The 21,624-nt window shown below is 38.7% G+C and overlaps 1 long non-coding RNA gene across 1 annotated transcript; it reads right to left on the bottom strand.

Moving 5' to 3' along the window:
• Window positions 1-230: 230 nt before the first annotated feature.
• LOC141510975 (uncharacterized) lies at window positions 231-10,844 on the bottom strand. The gene is made up of 4 exons (XR_012475216.1): window positions 10,759-10,844; window positions 1,834-1,921; window positions 1,158-1,370; window positions 231-268 (listed from the first exon to the last, which is right to left on the bottom strand). It is a non-coding gene; the product is annotated as an uncharacterized LOC141510975 (long non-coding RNA).
• Window positions 10,845-21,624: the final 10,780 nt, after the last annotated feature.

The following is a 21,624-nucleotide window of genomic DNA, read 5'->3' as shown; positions in this document are numbered from 1 at the left end:
AGGTTTGATATATTTGGCCCCAGAGGGAAGAACAAGAAGCAAAGGGTAGGAGATTTAAAGATACCAATTTAGACTTAATGTGGGGAAGACTTTTTACCAATTAGAGTTGCCAAAAAGTAGAATGGGCTTCCTTAATTAGAAGTTTCTTCCTTTCCTGAAGGTCCTCAAGTTGAAACTGGATGACCCCTTTTCAGATCCAGTATAAAGGGGCTCATTGAGCTATGTGTTGGACATCCTCTAAGGCCCAGGTGTCGAACATGCTGACCACCTATAGATAGAAACATGAACAGGCTGAGGGTGGCCTCAACTAGACTAAAAGATGATTGGGAAAAATTTAACAAAATTATTAAAAGCACAATAAAATGAGGATAATATTTTTGAATGAAGTCAACATTTGACCCACTGGGATTCTTATGGACACATTTGTAGCTTCTGTTTGACACCACTCTTCTATGGTTCCTTAGAATTCTGTGGTCCCATGAATGTGACAGAGGGCACTAAAAGAAGAATAAAGGGATTGGCATGTAGCAGTAAATTTAACAAAAGACACAATATCTCATAGAAGAGCCTGGATGGCTGACCTAGTGGTCATTACATCTCATCAATTGGTGCTCTCATTCATTCTTCATTAATGCAATTGCTCTGGCTATGTAATGAAAATTCATTTTGTCAGTATAAAAATGCCAAATGTGTTGGCAAATAGACTGTGGGGGTTTTTGAGTTCATTAGGAAAGGGCAAAACTCAAGGTTTTCTGTGAGAGGAATGTAGGGCCACTCTCAGTCAGAGAAGCAGACAGTAAAATTCTAACCAAAAAGCAACTTGGCAACAGATCTGAATTTTCTCTTTATTCTCATGAGTGTCCAAAATGTCCCTGATTGTGTGGTCTTTTCTAATTCTAAATCTTTACACTGATTTTAGAGTGCAGAATTTGCAATCTGGAAGCCTTTGCATCAAAATTTTCCTTGACTTTTATCAGCAGTGTAACCAGGAAGAAGTCACTTTATGGGTCTGAATCTCAACTTTGTGATCAGTAAAATGGAGCAAATAACACTTAATTACTATATAGAGTTATTGTGAGGTACAAATGAAATAATCCTTGTAAGCTTGTAAAACTTCATGAGCTTTAAGGAGCTACATAAATATCATCTCTAATTACCATCAGCATTTTTATTGTAATTGGTCATCATCATCATCATCTTCATCATCAATATATATCATCATTAGGGCAATATCTGTGAACATCAGGATACAGAGTTTCCAGGAAGGTTACTTTATTATTTCACATCAATAATGGTAGGCATCTCGTTGTCTTAGCAAAAGGCTCATCATCTTTTCAGTACTCTGGACCTCATTGGTAGTCTGGTGAAGCCTATAAATCCCATTTCAGAAAAATGTTTTTAAATGTATAACATAAAATACATAGAATTATAAAATAGGTTAATTATATTAAAATATTTCAATGTACAAGTTTATGTAGGCATATGTATATATATACCTACCAAGATAGGTAGCTATACATATAGATATAACTATAGATATAATTGTTCATTCTTCATTTTCAAAGAAAACCATTGACATCATGGGATGATGTCTTGACTCACAAGTGAATTGGATGTAAGAGAAGCAGAGTTGTACAAAGTCATCAACCTCTTTCTCTATTTCAGAGTCTTTAAATGGAAGTCCAGTGGCAAAACAAAAGTCAAGATCCCTAGTGATGGCTCAGAATGCAGTGGATGACCTTTGTGTCTTCTGTGTTTGACCAAGCTCTAAAAACTTCACAGTGCCTGCTTCATCTGTCTTCATGACCTTTGGAATAAATTGTTCTCACTCACCTATTCTGCTGAGGGAAGTCTTCACATGCTTGGGGTAGACAGTCCTCTAAATCACTGATGGCTTTGATACTGGTTAGTTACTCACAACCTGTTTAGCCAAGATGATTTTATAGTGATAAATGATTGCTGCTCATGCTACAGATCTTTGGAGCCTTGGGGGAGAGTGCAAACACCAACACACAGACAGATACAGACACACACACACACACACACATACACATGTGCACACATATCCACAGACAAATTCCAAGGCTCCAGGTTAAGAATAACCCCAATGGGAAGTTGCTTGGGTACACGTAGAAGTGAAATGACTTGGTTAGGATCCAATAGCCAGTCTATGTCAGAGGGAGAATTTGAATCTAGATAATCATGTCTCTGAGACCAGTATTTTGTCCATTACTCCATGTTGCCTTCATTAGCCATGTTACTATCATTCATATTACCATCTCACCTCTCTGATTCTCCATTTTTAATTTCTTTTTTGAATTATGAATAATATTAATTGACACCCCTCCCAGAGACATCAGATGAATAAATTATGGTCAAAGCAATTTACACTTTTTAATCGAGAAGGCTACATTCCATAGAAATCATCTGGAAAACATCAATATACATATGGCTTCATGCCAAGGTCTCTACAAAGTGAACCAAACAGACATAGTCCCTGCCCTTTAGGGCCTAATCAATTTAAGTTAAGGGATAAAGGTCCTGGTGCTATAGAATAAACATTAATAGAAAGTTTGGAGAGTATTCTAGAGACCTCCATTTTATTCACTTTCCAGATTGACAAAGTTTCAAAAGCTGCTGAGGACTCTGGGGATGTCAGTCAACATTGGAATGCCATGAGAAAAAAATTAAATGTTCTGATTTTGGTAAATTTATTAGCTCCTTTTCTGTCCCTATAGATCTCTAACAGGGTCACATTGTAGAACAACCTTTTCAGTGAAAAGGACCACATGACTAGAAAGAAGATGGACACTAATCCATACAACAACTCCAGTGGAGCATTATCAAATTCAACATTTTTAATTCCATGGGAGCCAGGATGCTCAGAGGAGTCTAGGGGATGCTTGAGGCTAGCGTGTTGGCAGTAGGCTGAAATCTTGCTGCATTCTAGTGTTACCTATAGAGACTGATACTTCAATAAATTAGGGACATTTTACCTGAGACCATGGCAGCAAAAAAGCTGACTTTGGGGGGAGGGGAATAGAACTGATACAATTAATTAATCAATCAACATTTTTAAAGTAAGAATGGCTAATTGTTCAACAATTTGCCTGGTACTGGAGAGAGAAATTCCAAGGATAAAGCAATTCCTAGTTTCAAGCAGCTTATATTCTAATAGGGAAATCAGGTATACATATCTATCTATCTATCTATCTATCTATCTATATATATATATATATATATATATATATATATGAAGAGAGAGACATATATATGTCTCTCTATATAAACATAGGTATATAAGTATGTATATATATATATATGTGATAGATATAAAGAGAACAAATTAAAATAAATACAATAGTTAATCCTGTTTACCTCAGTTTTCTCATCTTTAAAACAAGTTGGAGAAGGAGATACAGGACATAGTTAAATACAAGATACTTTGGGAGGAAAGAAACTCACATTTCAGAACACAACTGGGTGACTTCATAGAAAATGGAGAACCAGACCTGGAGTTAGGAAGATTCATCTTTTTGAATTCAAATCTGGCCTCAAACACTTATAGTTGTATAATCCTAGACAAGTTCCCTTAACCCTTGTTTGCCACAGTTCCCTTCTCTGTAAGTTGAGCTAGAGAAAAATGGGAAAGCATTCCAGAAACCTTAAAGGGGAGATGAAGAATCAGATATGATTGAAACAATTGAACAACAACTGAAAAGCAGCATTTGGGGGTCAGGATGAGGAAAGTTTTCATAGTCCTCCATCTTCAAGCAGAAGAGGTGCTCTAAGAAGAGGAATTCCAGGCTTAGAAGATAACCAACTTAAAGGAATAGTGACTAAAGATGGAATGCTTAGAGGGCGAAACAGAGACCAGTTTAGTGGAATCACTGAGCTCTGGAAGGAAAGTACTATCCAGTAGGGTTGGAATGTTCATTTGGGGTTTTAAAAGTAAAACTGGGGAGTTTATACTTTATCCAAGAAGTAATGGATACCACTAGAATTGACTGAGTAGAGTGGTCACATGGTCAAAATTGAGTTGGCTGCCGGGTGCAGGATGGACTGGAGTTATAGGAGATCTGACTAATTAGAAGATAGTTGCAATAATCTAGATGAAGGATGATAAGGACATGAACAAAGAAGGTAACTATGTGAGTGGAGAGGTTTAAGAAGGGGGAGAGAAATTGTGAAGGTCAAAACAGCAAGGTAGGAAAATTGACTAGATATTCAGAGGAAGAGGGAAGAGTCCAAGATAATGCTATGGTTATTAACCTAGTTTGCTAGAGAGATAGTAGTACTTTTGTGAGGAAAAAGAGAAATTTAAAGGAGCTTTTGGTGGGGGAGGTATAAGATGACCTCTGTTTTGGATATTATTGTGTCTGAGATGTCACAAGGACATCCAATCGGAAATACATTTGGCGATACAGAATTCAAATTTGGCAGAGAGATTGGTTCTGGATAGATATATTTATGAGTCATCTCTATAAAAATAAGACTTAAGTCCATTGAAATTTATGAGCTACCAAGATAGAGATCAAATACAGAGAGAAGAGCAAAGGGCCAAGGATAGAACACTGGGGACTCCTACAGTTGGGGGCATGATATGGATGATGAGTCACTCAGGTAGACTAAGAAATGGTCAGATGATAGGAGAAGAACTGAAAGAGAGAGATGCTATTGTTGCAAAAACCAAGATTGGAGACAGTGACAATGCAGGAGATTGGTGGGGGATAGTCAACTAAAGTTAAGTCCATCCTAAACTTTGGAGAGAGTAGTGTCAGGTGAATGAGAAGGTCAGAAACCAGATTACAAAGGGTCAATGAATAAGTGAGAGGAGAGAAAGGGGAGGCAGTATGTATAGACAACTTTCTTAGAATTTGGTTAACAACAATAGCTGGCATTTTGGGGTCAGTCCTATTTGACTCTACTTCCCCCTTTTTAGGATTTTCTTGGCAAAGATACTGGAGTGGTTTCCCATTTCTTTCTCCAACATGCTTTACAAATGAGAAAACTGAGGTAAACAGGGTCAAGTGACTTGCCCTGGGTCACCCAACTGGCAAGAGTGTGAGGTCTAATTTAAACTCACAAAGATGAGATTTCTGACTTCAGACCTTGCACAATGCCACTTACCTGCTCAGAGAATCAATTAAGGAATAAAAGGACCACCTTGCTGTGCTTAGTGTAATTATGAGACTTTGTACAGTTGCACTTAGGAGCTTGTGAGTAGGAACAAAAGATGGTGTATGATGGGAGTAATCCAGGGCTAAGGTTTGAAAAGAGATGAGTGGACCTAGAGTAAGATATTTGAGAGTAAAATATAATGTAGAGTTGAAATTAAGTTTATATTAGGGAGGAAGGAAAATGATGTCAGATCAGGAATAATTCCCTAGGAACATTCTGAAAGATGGGGAGGATCTGTTCCAAAGATGGTGAAGAATGGGTTCATGAAGGGTAAGGATTAAGGAGAGCGGAAAAATAAATTTTACACTGAAGGGCAATATCAAACTGTTAATCCAGTAAGTGGATGATGGGGAAATCTAGTGTATTCCTATCTCTATGTGTGGTTGAGGTGGGTGTAGGAATAGATTGTGCTATTTATTTTAAGTTAAAGAATTTGAGGGAAGATTTAGATAAATTTTAACATTGCCTAGTATCAAGTTAGGAGTTGAGGAGGAGAAAGATCATAAGTCAGATGCTGAACTCTGAGAACAGAGTGAAAATGACCTAGAATCACTATAATCTTGATTAGGGGGCAGCTAGGTGGCACAGTGGATAGAGCACCAGCCCTGGAGTCAGGAGAGCCTGAGTTCAAATGTGACCTCAGATACTTAAGGATTAACTAGTTGTGAGACTTTGAGTGAGTCACTTAACACCATTGCTTTGCCAAAAAAAAAACCAAAGCCCCAAACTATAATTCTGATTAGTAGAACATTTTGATCAAATGGACTTGAAGGCAGGAAATGTTCCTAATGGAGAGAGGTAAAAGGAAAAAACAGAGAAAAGGGGTGACAGTGGGGAGGTCCCTCTCAGTTCCACTTCTTTATTATCAGGATTTCAGGATGATTTCATCCCAGAACATCTTTCTCCCCCCTCCCTTTGTACTAATTAACATGAGCACTGAGATTAAGACTCTATTCTCCATGATGTAGACCTTGGCCACTCTTCATGTCTTTGTGGCCTCAAGAATGAATTACTTCAAAGCTCTCTATAGGAGGTTTCCCTGGATGACCACCCAGAGCCTTCCGTTGGCCAAGGAAGCATCAGTCCATCTGGCAAAAGGCACCTGGCAGACTGAACCACTAACACCTGTGCTCCAGTTTGCCCTGGCTCCCTACTCACTCCCTCGTGCATTGTAAGAAGCCCATTCTAAACTCTAGAGTTCTGAGTTATTACCTTAAAGATGGTCCCTCCTCTTGGCACCATTATGATAGCGGGGTGGGGGTGGAGGGAATGCATCAGCTAAGACATGTCCCCCACCAGCAGGGGGATCAGGTCAGGGCATTTTCTGAGAAATATGCTCCCCTCCTGATCTGCCAGAGCCAGAGTTTGTCGTCTTTCGGGGGGGGGGGTGGTGGTAAAGGAGCCATCTGTTTCGTCAGGTTTTTGCCTGATGATGTGTGAGGCCCCATCAAGAGCAGTCCCAGGGAGGAGCCATTTAAATTTTGCAATACAGCTTTGTACATGTGCCTGGAGGCTAAGCCCATTGCAAAATTTAAAAATACCATTAATAATAACGTCCTGTGCATCTCTGGAGGCGACAAGCTTCTATTTATATTGGGGTGCCCTATTTTGCCTGGATTTCCAGGTTGGCAGTCTCACCCAGTTTCCTTTAGGATACTGGCCATACCCAATCACACCCTAGCAGCAATGCTAAACAACCCCATCTTTAGCAAGCTTAGGTCTTTGACTTTAGAGGTTTTCCTCTTCCCTTTTCCTTCCTTTCTTGTTCTCTCCTTCATTTCAAATCTCCAACACATTAGAAAGTTCTTTAAAAAAAACCACAGAGACAACACTTAAAATATCACCCCCCCCCATCTAAAAATGTCTTGTCAGATTTCTTCCTCTTGTTTGCTTCAGAAAGTGGCGCTTTGATTGTCCATTAGAGAGTTGTTTACATTTCTCCCAAAGCTCCATTTAGTTTTCCTGACAAGGTGGAATAAGTGACTGGCTGTGATGGATAGAAGCACCTGTCCTAATAGCTGTTCACACTGTGCCCACTAGTGCACGTTACATTGATAAATTGACAACAGTTGGGACATGCTCTGCTAGCAGCAAGAATGAGGCTACCAGGACAAACACAGGCGCTCCCACAGTCTGCTTGCATATTCCTGGGAAAGGTATACAGCCTTCTAATCTAACACCCCAACAGCTGTGGTGAGAAATGAGGACGGGGTACGATTTCTTTGTTACCTTGACACAAATGTTTGTTAGTTAGCCTCGAAGCGTGTTTACCGTCAACTATTCTCTGGCCTTCTAAGTTTATACACCTGCAATTCTGGAGTTTGGTGCCCTAATTAAAGTTGCATTATGGGATTTTAATTGTGTGGCTTTTCATAAGTTTATATTTTTTCATTTTTTCTTTGTTGACTTTTTTTGGATAAGGCCAAAAAAGAGCTATTTATTAACCGCATGCTTATTATTGGGGAGATGTGAAATGGGAGCTCAGTAAAGACGGAATATGTTAATTATCTGGAAGAAGGAGCTCTGAGAGCTTCCAAATTTCATTGAATAAAGTGATGGCTGTCTAATACTCAGCACCAGTCAACCAGTGATATTTGAAGGTATTCAATGTTCAAGCCAAACAATGCCCTCATTGAATTTTTTTCCCATTTGGTTGGCTTTGTTATAACATGAGAGCGAAGAGAGGCTGTATGAAGTTAGAAGTTAGAGAAACTAGCTTGAGGTCAGAAAGACCTAGCTTCAGGTCTTGTCTCTGAATGACATTAGTTGTGTATAACCTTTGACAAATCACTTTTGCTCTCAGTGACCAGAAACAATTCTCAATAATTTACAGAAGAATCGCTCATTTGCATCAGCGAAAAGAGTTTCCAAAATCCTGAAGATATCACTGGTCTGAAACTATCTATTCCCCCTTACAAAAGGGTAAGGAAACAGAATTTAAACATTTCTTGCCTTTTGCCAATGGAATTATGTGGCTATGAGGAAATTCCAAAGGGAATAATGCAAAGTTTTTGGCTTGGAGTAAGGAAGGATTGGGTTAAAATTCTGCTTCTGAAATCAGTAATTGAATGACCATGGACAACCCATAACCTTTCTGAGCCTTACTTTCTACATCGCTAAACTCAAATCCAATTTAACAAGCACCTATAAAGACAATAAAAAAATGAAATAGTTCCTTCCTTCAAACAGATTATAGTCTTTGGAAATAGTGATATTGAAACCTGTTATACCAACTTCATAAGACTGTTGTGAATCTTCAATCTGATAATGAATCTAAATGACCTTGAGAGTTTCAAAATACTATGTATTAGTCCTGCCTGTTAGATTGTTGGAAAATTAAGGATTTCCATTCCTTTCCTCTCATCTCCAATCACTTTATCTCTCTGAACCTCAGTTTCTTCAGCTGTAGATGTGTAGATGTGTAGAGCCTTTTCACACTGAATAATTGATGTGAAGTTAATAAAAATGCTGCAAAATTAATAAGTACTACAAATCAGGGATTATTGTCTTTTAGTTTTCTGGACTTAAGATATGATGGAGAAAATGGTAATAATTCAGATTAAATTTAAAAGCATGTCCTATGTAGCATTCCCTGCCCCCTCCCACACCCAAAGCTGATTGTTAAACATTTACTAACATGTCTCTGGGCAGCTATAAACTAAAGGGTTTGAACAAGATTGCTTCAGAGGTCTCCTGATCCCCCAGTAACGTCAGATTTTACTATTACAAAATCATAAATTTGGAGCTGGAAAAAGCCTGCTTCAGAACTCATCTAATTCAACCCCCCATTTCACATATAAACAAACAGGCTCAGTTAGATAACAGGACAAGTGCAGCCAGGATTTGAATCTAGAACATCTAACTATTATAAATCCAGACCTTGGTGAATTTTAGTAGGGAATCTCTCAAATATAATTGAAAGATTGTTCCACTTTGTTTTTAACCTTTCTATTTTCTTTCCCTTCCTCCTTTCCCAGGACCTTGCTCCAATGGGTGTGACAAAGGACAGAGAATGAACCATGAAACCAAGGCAAATAAAATGACTGTGGAACCCTTAGGCAAGTCACCTACACTTTTATTGCTTTAGGTAGCTTTGTATCAAAAGTACTGACCTTATCTAAATGAAATCCCAGGTCTAACTCCTCTCTTTTTCCCTAATCTCGTGTAAGCATCTTTTAAAAATGTTTGTTGGGGGGGGGGGGGGGGGGGGGGGGGGGGGGCTAGGTGGCTCCATGGATAGAGCACCGGCTCTGGAGTCAGGAGTACCTGAGTTCAAGTCGGGACTCAGACACTTAAATTACCCAGCTGTGTGGCCTTGGGCAAGCCACTGAACCCCATTGCCTTGAAAAAAAAACCTAAAAAAATGTTTGTTGACTGTCCATTTCCCATGTCAACCTGTCCAACAGATATATTAGGAAGCACAGGGAATGGAAGGGGCCCCAAGTGCCCCTCTTCTTCCTCCATCATTTTCCACCCTCATCTCCACCTAGGATCGATCTAAGGCACTAGACCACCCCAAAGCAAGCGGCCAGCTACAGCTTAATAGAAAGTCATTAAAAGGGGATGGGGAGGGGGGCCAGAGGATGGGGGGGGGGGCCAAAGCTGAGTAGCATGGACATCCCAATGCTGCTCTGAGGCTCCGCTTCTAAATAGCCTAGTTACCGATTTTTATGATAAGACACAGTTTGCCTTTATGATTTGCATGGGTAATGAAGCAATTAGCAGCCCATCCTATGTAAAGCATGTGAGCTCAACAGAAAGGGTCTGAGCTCTGGCCATCTCGGGGCAGCCAGGGGCCTTGTCAGCTTCCTGCCTGGGGCGCCCCCTTTTCTGTTGGGAGGCTCCCCTCCATCCGTGCCTCCCATTAGGTGGCTAGACTGTGGTTAGTTTGATGGTGAAATCCTGACTGGCTGGCAGGCTCCCGCCTTCCCCGCCCCCGAACTGCTACTAAATTTCATTTCAAGTTATAATTATTGACATTGGAAACAGCTCCTCGGATCACAACAACAAAGCAACAATTATACAGGATCTGGTGTTTCTCATGCAAATTGCAGCCGTAAAATACAGGCAAATCCGGCCCACTTACAGACCAAGCTTTGTCTTTGGAGAACACAGTCTGAACTATTTGGTTAACTAAATTAAAATGTAAATCTTGGCTGGCTTTTCTTCTTAGATAGCGATATGAAACAGTTTCTAGGAGCCCGGCGCAAAAGCTTAAGGGACCACATTTCAAACAACTTGTCATGAATATATATATTTTTTAATGAATTAAGGCTGAAAAGCTTAACTGTCTATAACAATCAAGGATTCTGAAATACCGTTCAAATAGGAGTGGCATAAATGAAGGCGAGAGGGGCCTGGGTGTTTATTCCTCATATTTTTGTTTATAAAGATCCTTGGGGGGGCTTGGGAAGAGAGCCTCTGATGGAGTCCCTGGACATTTTCAAAAGTAAGGTCCTATCACTCATATCCCCAATAGGGCTAACAAAGATAATGAAATGCAGGGCCAAGATAGGAAGATTAGTTAAGTATTAAGACTGAGTCCTTCCACTTTATTAGAGTTCCTTTCATTCTTACCTTTCTCCAGGCTTCCAAGCACAGTAAGAGAGGGAGAATTTTTAATAGTCATATCGGCATTCACCTGGAGAGGCTCCCAATGGCCATCACTCTCGGACAGAATTCTAAATACGCAAAGTTCCGCAGAGGACTGTGAAACAATGATTGGGTTCCACCAGGGATCGGTGTGGTTTTATGATCTAGGACCATTACGGTTTATAAAAAGCACACAACAATAGCAAAATGACAAAATGCACACACAAGAGCACAGACACAAGATCCCCTTAGGCAGGAAGAATTTCAAGAGGAAAAAAAAGGGGGGGGGGAAGAAAAGAGAGTGTTCCTGTCCTCTTGTGTCCCTGCCCAGGCTGGAACCAATAATGTATCTAGAAAAATCATCCTCCCAGCCCCCTCTCCTACCCTCAGTTGAGTTTGACCACAAGTAAACTGACCTGTTTGAGATGGAGACAGTGGAGTATTCTGACATTTTATTTATGTATTTAATTTTTTTATGCAGAGGCAAGAAATTCTGTGATCTCATCTCATTTATAACCAATCTGATCTTTAAAAGGCAATAATTTTACAAATGCACTTTTCCATTAAGAATACTGTTATCATAAGCACTGAGCAGGCTGTGTGCGGCCAGTCAAATTCTGACTTATAGCCGCCTGGTTCAGCCTGGGCAAGATAACCAAGAGTAATGGTTTTTGATAATCAGGCCACAATATTAATATAACATGAACCACAAGTGTTATTCCATTGTAGCTCCAGCTAAACTACCAAATCTCATTGGAATATAAAGGAGAAAAAAAAGCCACATTCTGGTTTCTGCTATTTATGCCCCACAAAACAAAGCAAAGTAAAATGCTTCAAAGTATATCTATAGACAGGTGACTCTTTTTTTTAATGGGGCTCAGAGAGCATGGCTAATGACCACACACCTCTCTTCAGAACTTCTGAGACTTTCCATTGAGTTTAGGATTAGGGGGCTTCTGCTTGGGTCACAATATAGGTTATTGGTGTTTATAGAGAATTATTCAGGGTTATGATGGTTGGGTGGCTTAGTTGGAGAGACAGAAGTCCATGGTTCTAGAAGGAGCCATGTGGCTTTATGGAGGTCTCTCATTGGCTTCTAATGGCTGTTGAAATATGGGTTGATCTAAATAAAGCTGTGATTCCTCTTGGTTGATAAAAGCAAAGAGGAGCGTTGTCCTTTATAGTAGATATGAATATAAATTTTGGAAATACCATTTCTAGAGTAAGGTGAAATAATCATTACAAGCAAAATCAACATTAAACATTCCACTAATTTTATTCTTAGAGTGAGTGGTGTTCAGTTCTTTTAAAAACACTAGATTTTGAGAAATGTGTCTTTTATTATATATAATTCTTTCAGTATAGATGCACACCTGTATAGTAATGTAAGAATGCTTCTACATATGTGTAATTTGTTTGTGTAATTCAGTCATGTCTGACCCTTTGGGGTCCCGTTTGTGGCTTTCTTGGAAGAGACACTGGAGTGGTTTACCATTTCCTTCTACAGCTCATTTTACAGATGAGGAACTGAGAAAAATTGTTAAGTGACTTGCCCAGGATCACACAGCTAATTAATGTTGGAAGCTGAATTTGAAGTCAGGAAGATGGTTCTTTCTGACGCCAAACCCAGCACTCTATCCCTTGTGCCACCTAGCTGCCTATATACATGCACTAAATTTATATTCCCCAAAGGGAAATTTATATAATAAATTTATATTCACTCTTGTAAATATATACTTACTTCTACAGGTTTATCTACACATACATACATACATACATATGTACATATACATGAAAAGCAGAATGGTAGAGATAGGTGTAATGTCAAAGTCAGAAAGACTCTGGGTTCCAGTTCTGTCTCTGATATATATTGAAATCACTGGAATTTTGCCATGTAAGGAATTCCTTCTATCATTGCAATTTGATGGCCTTAGAGAGTTGGCAGAGGTGCTGAAAGATTAGATGACTTTCCTAGGGTCATATACTTAATGAGTCAGAACCTATGCTTGACCTCTTATAGCCCTTTCTCCAAGGTTATTTAAGCCATGTTGCTAATTATATGTGTATGTGTATGTGTATGTGTATGTGTATGTGTATGTGTATGTGTATGTGTATGTGTATGTGTATGTGTGGTGAATCCAGAGGAAAGTTTAACAATTAGCTCTCCAAATCAATGATTTCCTGATATATGTTTAAGTCCAAACTATATTATTTACATTTTTCCATCACTTTCTTAAGACTAGAAGTCAACACAATAAAATATCAAGGCCATATTTGGAGCATTTGCCAATTTTTGAGATGTAAATATATTGAAATTTTAACAATTGGCTCTCATGAGTTAGAATGAGCTGGGGCTTGCATTGCCCTAGATATGTCTGTGTTAATTTCTTAATGCAAACTCATACGGGATCAACTTTTCAGAATTGACAACTGGATTATTACTGAAAAGTTTCATTGCCTTGCTACAGTAGCATCTTTTCATGAAAATTTTTAGGTAGGAGGGCTAAGATGAGAAAATTTTGTAACAGCTGCCCAACTCTTTAAGGGACAGTTCAGATGCTATTTCTCCCATAAAGCCTTTCCTGATTCTCCAAGCAAGTAATGATAAAGGATTGTCCTAGGCCTTTGAAGTGGGATTAGATTTATTCAGCTTGAACCCAGAGGGAAGAACAAAGTACAGTAAATGAGAAGTTTCAAAAAAAAGGTCAATTTAGGCTTTATATAAAAAAAAAAACAAAAAAGCAAACGTTCAAAAACCTAATACAGTTTCAAAATAGTGGGTTGCCTTGGGAGATAGTGGGTTCCAACCCCTCATTGGAAGTCTTCAAGACACATTTGGACGGCTGCTTGTTAAATAAAGATATATAGTAGAATCCTGCTTGGATACAAATTGGACCAGATGGTCAGTGAAGTTTCTTCTTCTCTGATGATTCTGTGACCTGCCCCCCTCCAAAGAGCTCACACAGACTTTTGTTGATTCCCATCCTATTCTCTCTCTCTCTCTCTCTCTCTCTCTCTCTCTCTCTCTCTCTCTCTCTCTCTCTCTCTCTCCCCGTCTATCATTGATCATATATTGCCTTGTATCACTGTGATTTTCATACTGTGTCTAATCATCCTGAAAAAAGTAAGTTCCCTGTGGGCTTACGTGCTTCATGATGTGTTTGTAATGGTATGTTTCATAGTCTTCGTTTATGCTTTATGGCACCTAACATGGTGCATTCAACATGATAGGCATTAATTGCATAGTCTGCCAGAGCACTGACCTTGGTGCTGATAAAAATGCTAAGTTAAGATATGATACTTGGACAGGTACACTAGTAATTTGAAAAATGTTGGATAAATAAACAACAGCTTTCTCCAGTCACCATGCTATAACACCTGTGTTGTCAGAAATCCTTGGGAGTACTTTGATTCAGAAAGGCACACGCAGAGTAGCCAAAATAAACAGAGAGACCCATCGATGTTTTTGCTAAATAGTTAACTGCATTAGAGAATGAAGTGGGCTAGGATGAGTCTACAAAGTAGGTGTCAAATGATGGAACATTTATGGCATGGTCCAATAAAAAAAGAGCGCTGGATTTGTTCAAGTCCTAGCTTTGCCTTTTACTACTGATATGAATTTGGGCAAATTATTTGCACTTTCTGTATCCTAGTCTCCTCATTTTAAAAATGATGAAGGAGTTGGACTCAGTGTCTCTGAGATACTTCCAGTCTCAAATTCCCAAATGTCAATCAATCAATTTAAACTAGATATTCTATAGATAGCTTAAATGTAATGTATGCAAAGCTGAAATTATAATCTTTTTCTCTAAAACCTGTTCTCTTTTTAATTTCCTTATTAATGTCAAAGAAATCTGTATCCTCCCAGTCACCCAGCCTTAAAACAGGCATAGCCTTTGAATCTTCACTTTTCTTTATAAAATCTGTTGCTAAAACATGTGGATTTGGTTTTCTCATCATCAAAGCATACATGCCATTATTCTGATGCAGGCCCTCATCACCTTATGCCTGGACTTTTGTAAAAGTCTGATGATTGGACCTTACTAACTCAAGCTTCTTCTTATTCAAATCTATCTTTCTCTTATCTTTAAGTGATCTTTTAAATTTCCATAGCTCCCCATTCCCTTCATTTATTTATTTGTTTGTTTTTTTATTTTTAGTTTTTGCAAGGCAGTGGCTTGCCCAAGGCTACACAGCCGGTGATTATTAAGTTAAGTGTCTGAGGCCAGATTTGAACTCAGGGACTTCTGATTCCAGGCCTGTGCTATATCCATTGCACCACCTAGCTGCCCCTCCCTATTCCCTTCAAATTGAAAATAAAACCATTTGGCCTTTAGAGCTTTTTTTTATAAACTGGACCCTGCCCACCTTTCCAATGTTTCTAAACTTTATTCACCTCTGCGTACTATATATTGACCTTATTCCTATTTCTGGCACAAGACTTTCTATCTTTCAGGTTTTGATATTTTCCCAAACTATCTTCCATGGTTAGAATTCTTTCTCTTCTCATCCTCTCTTTAGTTACTCTGGCTTCCACAAGCCAAAGTCTCTCCTTCTGTAGGTTTTTCTCTGTCCCCCTGATGTTTGTGTCTCTTCTCTGAGATTACTTCCAAATTATTCACTTGTATAAACCATATTTTCATGAAGTTTTTTTATTTGTTTTTTACATATCGTTCACCACTTCTGCTCCTCAGATTGTGAGGTCCTTGAGGATAAAACTCTTTTTGCCTTTGCATCTCTAGTGTTCAGCATGCATCCTGTCACATATTAGGAGCTAAATAAATGTTGACTTTTTGATTTTTCATCTCTTAATCTAAATTCCTAGAAAGTGTCAGACTACTTTGAGATCTTGTTTGGGGGCATTGCAATGCTTTATATACAATTTGCCTATACATCATAGTGCATCCTTCCAATGTCTTCCAGTCAAATCTGCAGTAGTGTAGCATTGAAAGAATTCGATTTAGTTCAGGGAGTGACTTAGAGGTTATCTAATCCTACTCTCTCATTTTATTGCTGAAGAAACTGAAACCCAGAGTTTTGTCCAAGGTAGATGAATGGATTATAATAAAAAATTTAGACCTACAACAACTCTCTGAAATGGGAGCTACACCTATTATCCCAATTTTACAAATAAGTAAATTGTCTCTAGGAGAGGCTGAGCCTGATTGAAGAAAAGACAGTGCACTTCATCTACTCTCTGACCAATTGCTCCTCTATAATAGAGCTTGATTGAGTCATTGAATTGAATAGGGTTATGTACTGACCAGGAGATCTATCAGCAAGGACAGGGCACTATTTTCTTTCATTGGGTCAGAGTTAGACATCAGCAACACTGTTCAGACATCCACTGCTGCTCTTATGCTTCCAGGTATTCCAGGAAACACTTACTTTTGATGGAAGAATAGAGGAAAGATGGTCAGAAAAAAAAAAAAGGATGGACAAGAATGGCTATTTGGAGTATATTTTCCATGGGAAATACTAACAAGTACATTTCAGGTGTTTGCTGGGAACTTTAGAAATGTTATGCCAGTATCAGATTAAGGAATACCTCCCTCCCACCACGAGGACTATCAACACCCCCACCTACTTTTGACCTATGACATTGAGATGCCCCAGGCAAGAGGGAAGGTGCAAAGGGTGCTATCCAGGACACAATTGTCACTAGTCTTGTGACACAAATTTATCACTGTCAAACCCTGTCCCTGAGTCCTTGGGCAGCTTCATAGCATAGCCCAGTACACCAGACTTCCCCAGGGAATGAACATAGTATACAGTTTTCTCATCTGTGAAATGAGGATGCTGAACTACATGACCTCTAAGGGTCATTCCAGCTTTAAATCTATGTTCCTATGATCCCATGATAGGGGGACACATATCCATAAAAAAAAAACACAGGGAAAGATACTAAGGGATAGCCAAATCTTGAAGCCACTTGGCTCTGCTACAAAGAGCTCCTAACACCTTTCTTTCTCCCTCCCTTTTCCATAGTAATAAGGTCTTGCAAAAGTAGTACCATAAGGGTTAGTCTCATGAATCAGAAGCCAGTCCTTATTCCTTTTCATATTTATGCTCTGACTGTAGACAGCTCCAGCATGGAACTTGCATTTCCTCAGATTCTTTGGTTAAAAGATTTTGACTACTACCAACACTTTACTTGGCCCATCTTCCTTTGTTGTACTAACAGAGAGATGATGAGTTCTCCTGCTTCTGAGCAAATTGCCAGAATCAGCTTAAGGGGGGAACAAGGAAATGAAGGGTTCATGTCTGTATTTTCCCATTATTTTACCTGTTTGTATTCTTTTACCATTTTCTCATTATATATTACCCCTTGTTGATATTATAGAGGATTTATGGTCTCATATCTTTTAATTAGTAGGTCCATTATGCTGCTTGGTGTCAGAGGTGAAATACTGCTCTGGTTTCCATAATCTGGATTCAGAAACCAAAATATTATAAGAAAGAACATATGCTACTCCAGAAAGGGACTCATCCTAAGGGTTTCATTCCCACTGATCATGGGGGTTTCTAAGTCTCAGAGTCTTTAATGGCTAGGACCCTAACCAACTTCTTTATAAGCAAATTATTGGCCTAGATAAAAGGAATTTAACAGACTTTATAAGTAACAATATCTTTAGTGCTTTTTTTAACTTTAAGTCAAAATTTTCCTGCATTTTTCCCCCTCAGAATCCTCTGATGTAAGGGAAGAAAAATGATCAAGCAAAGTTGACCAATCCATCAACTGAGTCCAATTGTATTGGTCCAATATTGGTATTTAAAGAAATTTTTAGTTCAACCATTCTCAACTGATCTACCTTTGTGATGTTTTTCCTTTTGTGCCTGTATTTATTTGTACAGTCATTCATTTGCTTATTCTTCCCTCCCTCCCATTTTCCCTCTCTCCTTTCCTTCTTTCCTCCCTTCCTTCCTTCCTTCCCTTCCTTTATTATTCCCTTTCCTTCTTCCTCCTTTTTTTCTCTCCTTTCTTCTCTTCCTTTAGTCCTCCCTCTCTCCATCCCTCTTTTCATTTTTTTCTTTTCCCTTTTGCTTTTCATTCCCTCCCTCTTTCCCTTCCTTCCTTCCCATAAAAAGCTCCAATGAATATTTTAGCACATGGTTGATCTTTTTTCCTGCTTTTGACTTCCTAAATCCCAAAGTGGAATCTTTGGATCAAACAAGATGAACAATTCAGTTATTTTTTCCCATTTAGTATGGAATCAAATGGAATTCAGAATCCAGAATGATTGGATTAATTCACAGCTCCAGTAACAGTATACTATGGATCCTGACTTTCCATAGTCCCTCTAGCATTGATTATTTTCAGTTTTTATATTTTTGAATTTTGGGGAGATTGAAATGAATTTCAGAATAATTTAATGTATATTTTCTTATAGATGATTATAATTTTTATATAATTACTGATTAGCACTTCTTTTGGAATCTTATGTATTTGTTATATGGACTTTGGTATTATAAATATATCAATACTTTTTATATTTTGGGAGTTAGGTTTTCATCAAATTCTAACTATATGATTTTGCTCACGCAAAAGCATTTTAATTTCATCTATTCAGCATAATTTATTTTATCTTTTATGACTTCTATCCCTTTTTCAGTATAGGGAAGGGGATTTTTCAAGATAAGAGAGGATCCAAGTTGGGACTGAATAAGGAGACTTAGGGGATATTGTATTCCCTTTTTCTTCAACTACTGAGATAAGTATTAATGGTCTACAAAACTGTTTTGGTATCAATGAGCAATACAAACAGTTCACCTATATGCATCAGGAAGGGATCAAAAAGAGTCCCAACAAAGGAACACAATACTGAAGGTTTACTCAATCTCCAAGTCACCTTCATGGAAATAAACTGTTGTTTTCAGCTCTATTTAAAATAAAACCTTGATTTTCATTAACACTTCAACTAAATCAAATGCTTAGAGAGAGGTTCATTCTCTAGAGCTAGGTTTCACCCACCTTTTTTTTTTCCATGCAGAAAACTGCCTAATTTTCTTTGTAATGAAGGGACAATTCTTTTAGTTCAAGAATATTTGCAAAAGAAACCTAATAGCTACTGTGAATGAAAAGATAATATGGGAGAGCCAGATTTAAAAGTTGCACAAAGTAGATATTAACTTGATAAACATTGAGGTCCTGCGTCAAGAGGGTGAGGGAGTGGACAAATGATTGGGCAGCATTCATACAAGACCTCTAAGCATGGGGAAGGGTGAAAACTTATTTAGACCTGGAGGACCATTCTTTTTCTGCATACATTTAGGTGCTTGCAATGTATGAGTGAGCTTAAAATAAAGGATTGGGCTGAATCCATGTTTGTAAGATTAAGAGAAATGGTTAACATTAAAAGTTGGGACTTTCTAATAGAAGCATTTTCAAAAATGATGTGTAACTTTTCAAGGGTTTTCTTTTTGCCCTTCTGGAGATTTAAGCTATCCTTCAGGCCAATTAACTGGTCTCTCTTTAGGGGACATCAAATTTAGTAATTTGTTCAACAAATGCTTTTTAAACATTGATTATATGCAAGTCACTGTCTTGACAAAGAAGATAGTAAAATAAAGAACAAAATCATCCTTATTTTCTCTTCCAAGCTAAAATCCCACCTTCTAGAAGGAGCATTTCTGATTCTCCTTATGCTAGTAGCTTCCTTCTTGGGTGGTACAGTAGATAGAGCACTGGTTTTGAAGTCAGGAGAATGGGAGTTAGAATCCAGCCTCAGACACTTGCCACTTACTAGCTGTATGACCTTGGGCAAGTCCTTAACCCTGATTGTCTTGCATCCAGGACCATCTCCAGTTGTCCTGATTCATATCAGGCCACTGGATCCAGATGACCCTGGAGGAGAAAGTGAGGCACTGGTGACTTAACACAGGCCCCTCTCATTCAAAACCAATTCATGTGCTTGTCATGGCCTCACCTCCCTGATGTTATGGACTTCTAAAATGAAGAATAAACATTAAATTATGAGGTGCTCAAGCAGGGCTTGCCAAGACCATTTTTTAGGTTTGCCAATCCACTTCTGGGGTCCATTTGTTTCCTAATTCTCATTTGTGGCTCCAAGAAACTATAGTGTGTATAACCTGTTAAACCATTTCAACAAACAGACTAATGAGACTGAGGGTAACCCATAAGCATTAAGCCCAAGAGTGAGTTAGGGGGAATGGCACCCAAGCATGTGAAGACTCTCTTTCTTCTGAAGAATGGGCAGATGAGAACAGTTTGTCCTAGAGGCCATGGAGGCAGCTGAAGCATGAGTTGTGGAGTACTTAGAGCTTGGCCAGACATTGAAAATGCTAAGTTCATCCACTGTTGTCTTTGCCCGTTGCCAGTCATCCTGACTTTTTTCTTTTCTCTGGACTCCAATGACTGAAAGAGAGAATACAGCTGTCAGCTTTGAAATTCTGCCTCATTTATGGTGAGATCCTTGGCCTTCACTGAAAGTGAAGGACAAAGTAAACAACAACAGCATTTGTCTTGTTTATATATATATATATATCATTATTTGCACATTGTCTTTCCCATTAGACTGTAAGCTCCTTGAGGTCATGGTTGCCTTTTGCCTTTCCTTTTATCCTCAATAAATATTTATTGACTTCTGTAAGACTGTCTTTCACTAACTGGCCCCTCATGCCTAGAATACTCTACCTTCACATCTCCACCCCTTATAATCCTTAGCTTCCTTCAAAGCATAGTTCAGTCACCACCTATTTCTAGAGGTCTCTTTTAATCTCCTCTGGCATTAGCACTCTCTCATTAAAATTCCTTTGTATGTATTTTGTTTTGACATATCTCTATATACTTCCTGTAGCTTCAATATAGGACAGGGTAGGACCTCACTAAAGGTTTGTTGTTGAATGAAACCAGCAACTGGATCTCACATGCAAAACACTGGCTTCCTTCCTCTTGACACTGTCTCCTACTTCATAGGATTATATGCAGATTTGGAAATGGAAGAAATGCCAGAAGGCATTCACTTGAACTTCATTTTATAGATGAGGAAACTGAATCCAAAAAGATTAAGTCCAAAGTTCTCCAATTTTTTTTGGCCTTAAGCTCCCTTTACACTTAAAATTTATTAAGGCCACTAAAGAGCTTTTGTTTATTTATCTATTGTCTATTTATCATATTGCATTGTCTATTGGTATCAGTTGATATTTCCTAAACTAGAAATTAATCTTTCTAATATGATTATGCAATCCTTTTGACCTCCTGACCCCTTGAATAGGTTTCAGTGTACCCTCCCCTCCATCCAAGGCTCCTGGACTACATTTCCACAACTACTGCAGTAAGTGATTGGCTCAAAATTCCATATTTTGGTGATGTGTGATTTTGTTAGATTGTGAATACTCTATCCACTAGTGAAGATAAAATCCTCCAATGGCTTATTGATAGACGTAAAGAAGGTTGGGGTCTGTGGAATTCCTCAAGGGACAGCCAGCCTTGCTCTAAGCACCCCCAAGCTTAGCTTCCTGTGGTTATTTAATGATTTTAGTCAAGTTTGGTTCATCATGCTCCTATTTGGGAATTTCCTGGGCAAAGATACTGGAGTGATTTGTCATTTCCTTCACCTGTTCACTTGACAGATGAGGAAACTGAACTAGATACTAGGATGGATCTCAGTCTAGTTCTGAATTCAGGAAGATGAGTCTCACAGATTCCACTGGGTCACCCAGCTACCTCCAGACAATATTATGTACTTTATTATGTCATATCCCAGACCCTCAGTGCTGCTCAGTGAAATGCGTCTGGCTTTTGGAGGCAGAGAACTTGGGTTCCAATTCTTCTGTTCAAGCTGACAGTGTGGGCGATTTGTACAAATCTTTTATCTTTCATAGATCCCA

This window comes from Macrotis lagotis, chromosome 2 (assembly GCF_037893015.1).
Source record: "Macrotis lagotis isolate mMagLag1 chromosome 2, bilby.v1.9.chrom.fasta, whole genome shotgun sequence".
Lineage (NCBI taxonomy): Eukaryota > Metazoa > Chordata > Mammalia > Peramelemorphia > Peramelidae > Macrotis > Macrotis lagotis.
This window is presented reverse-complemented; position numbering and strand designations above follow the sequence as displayed.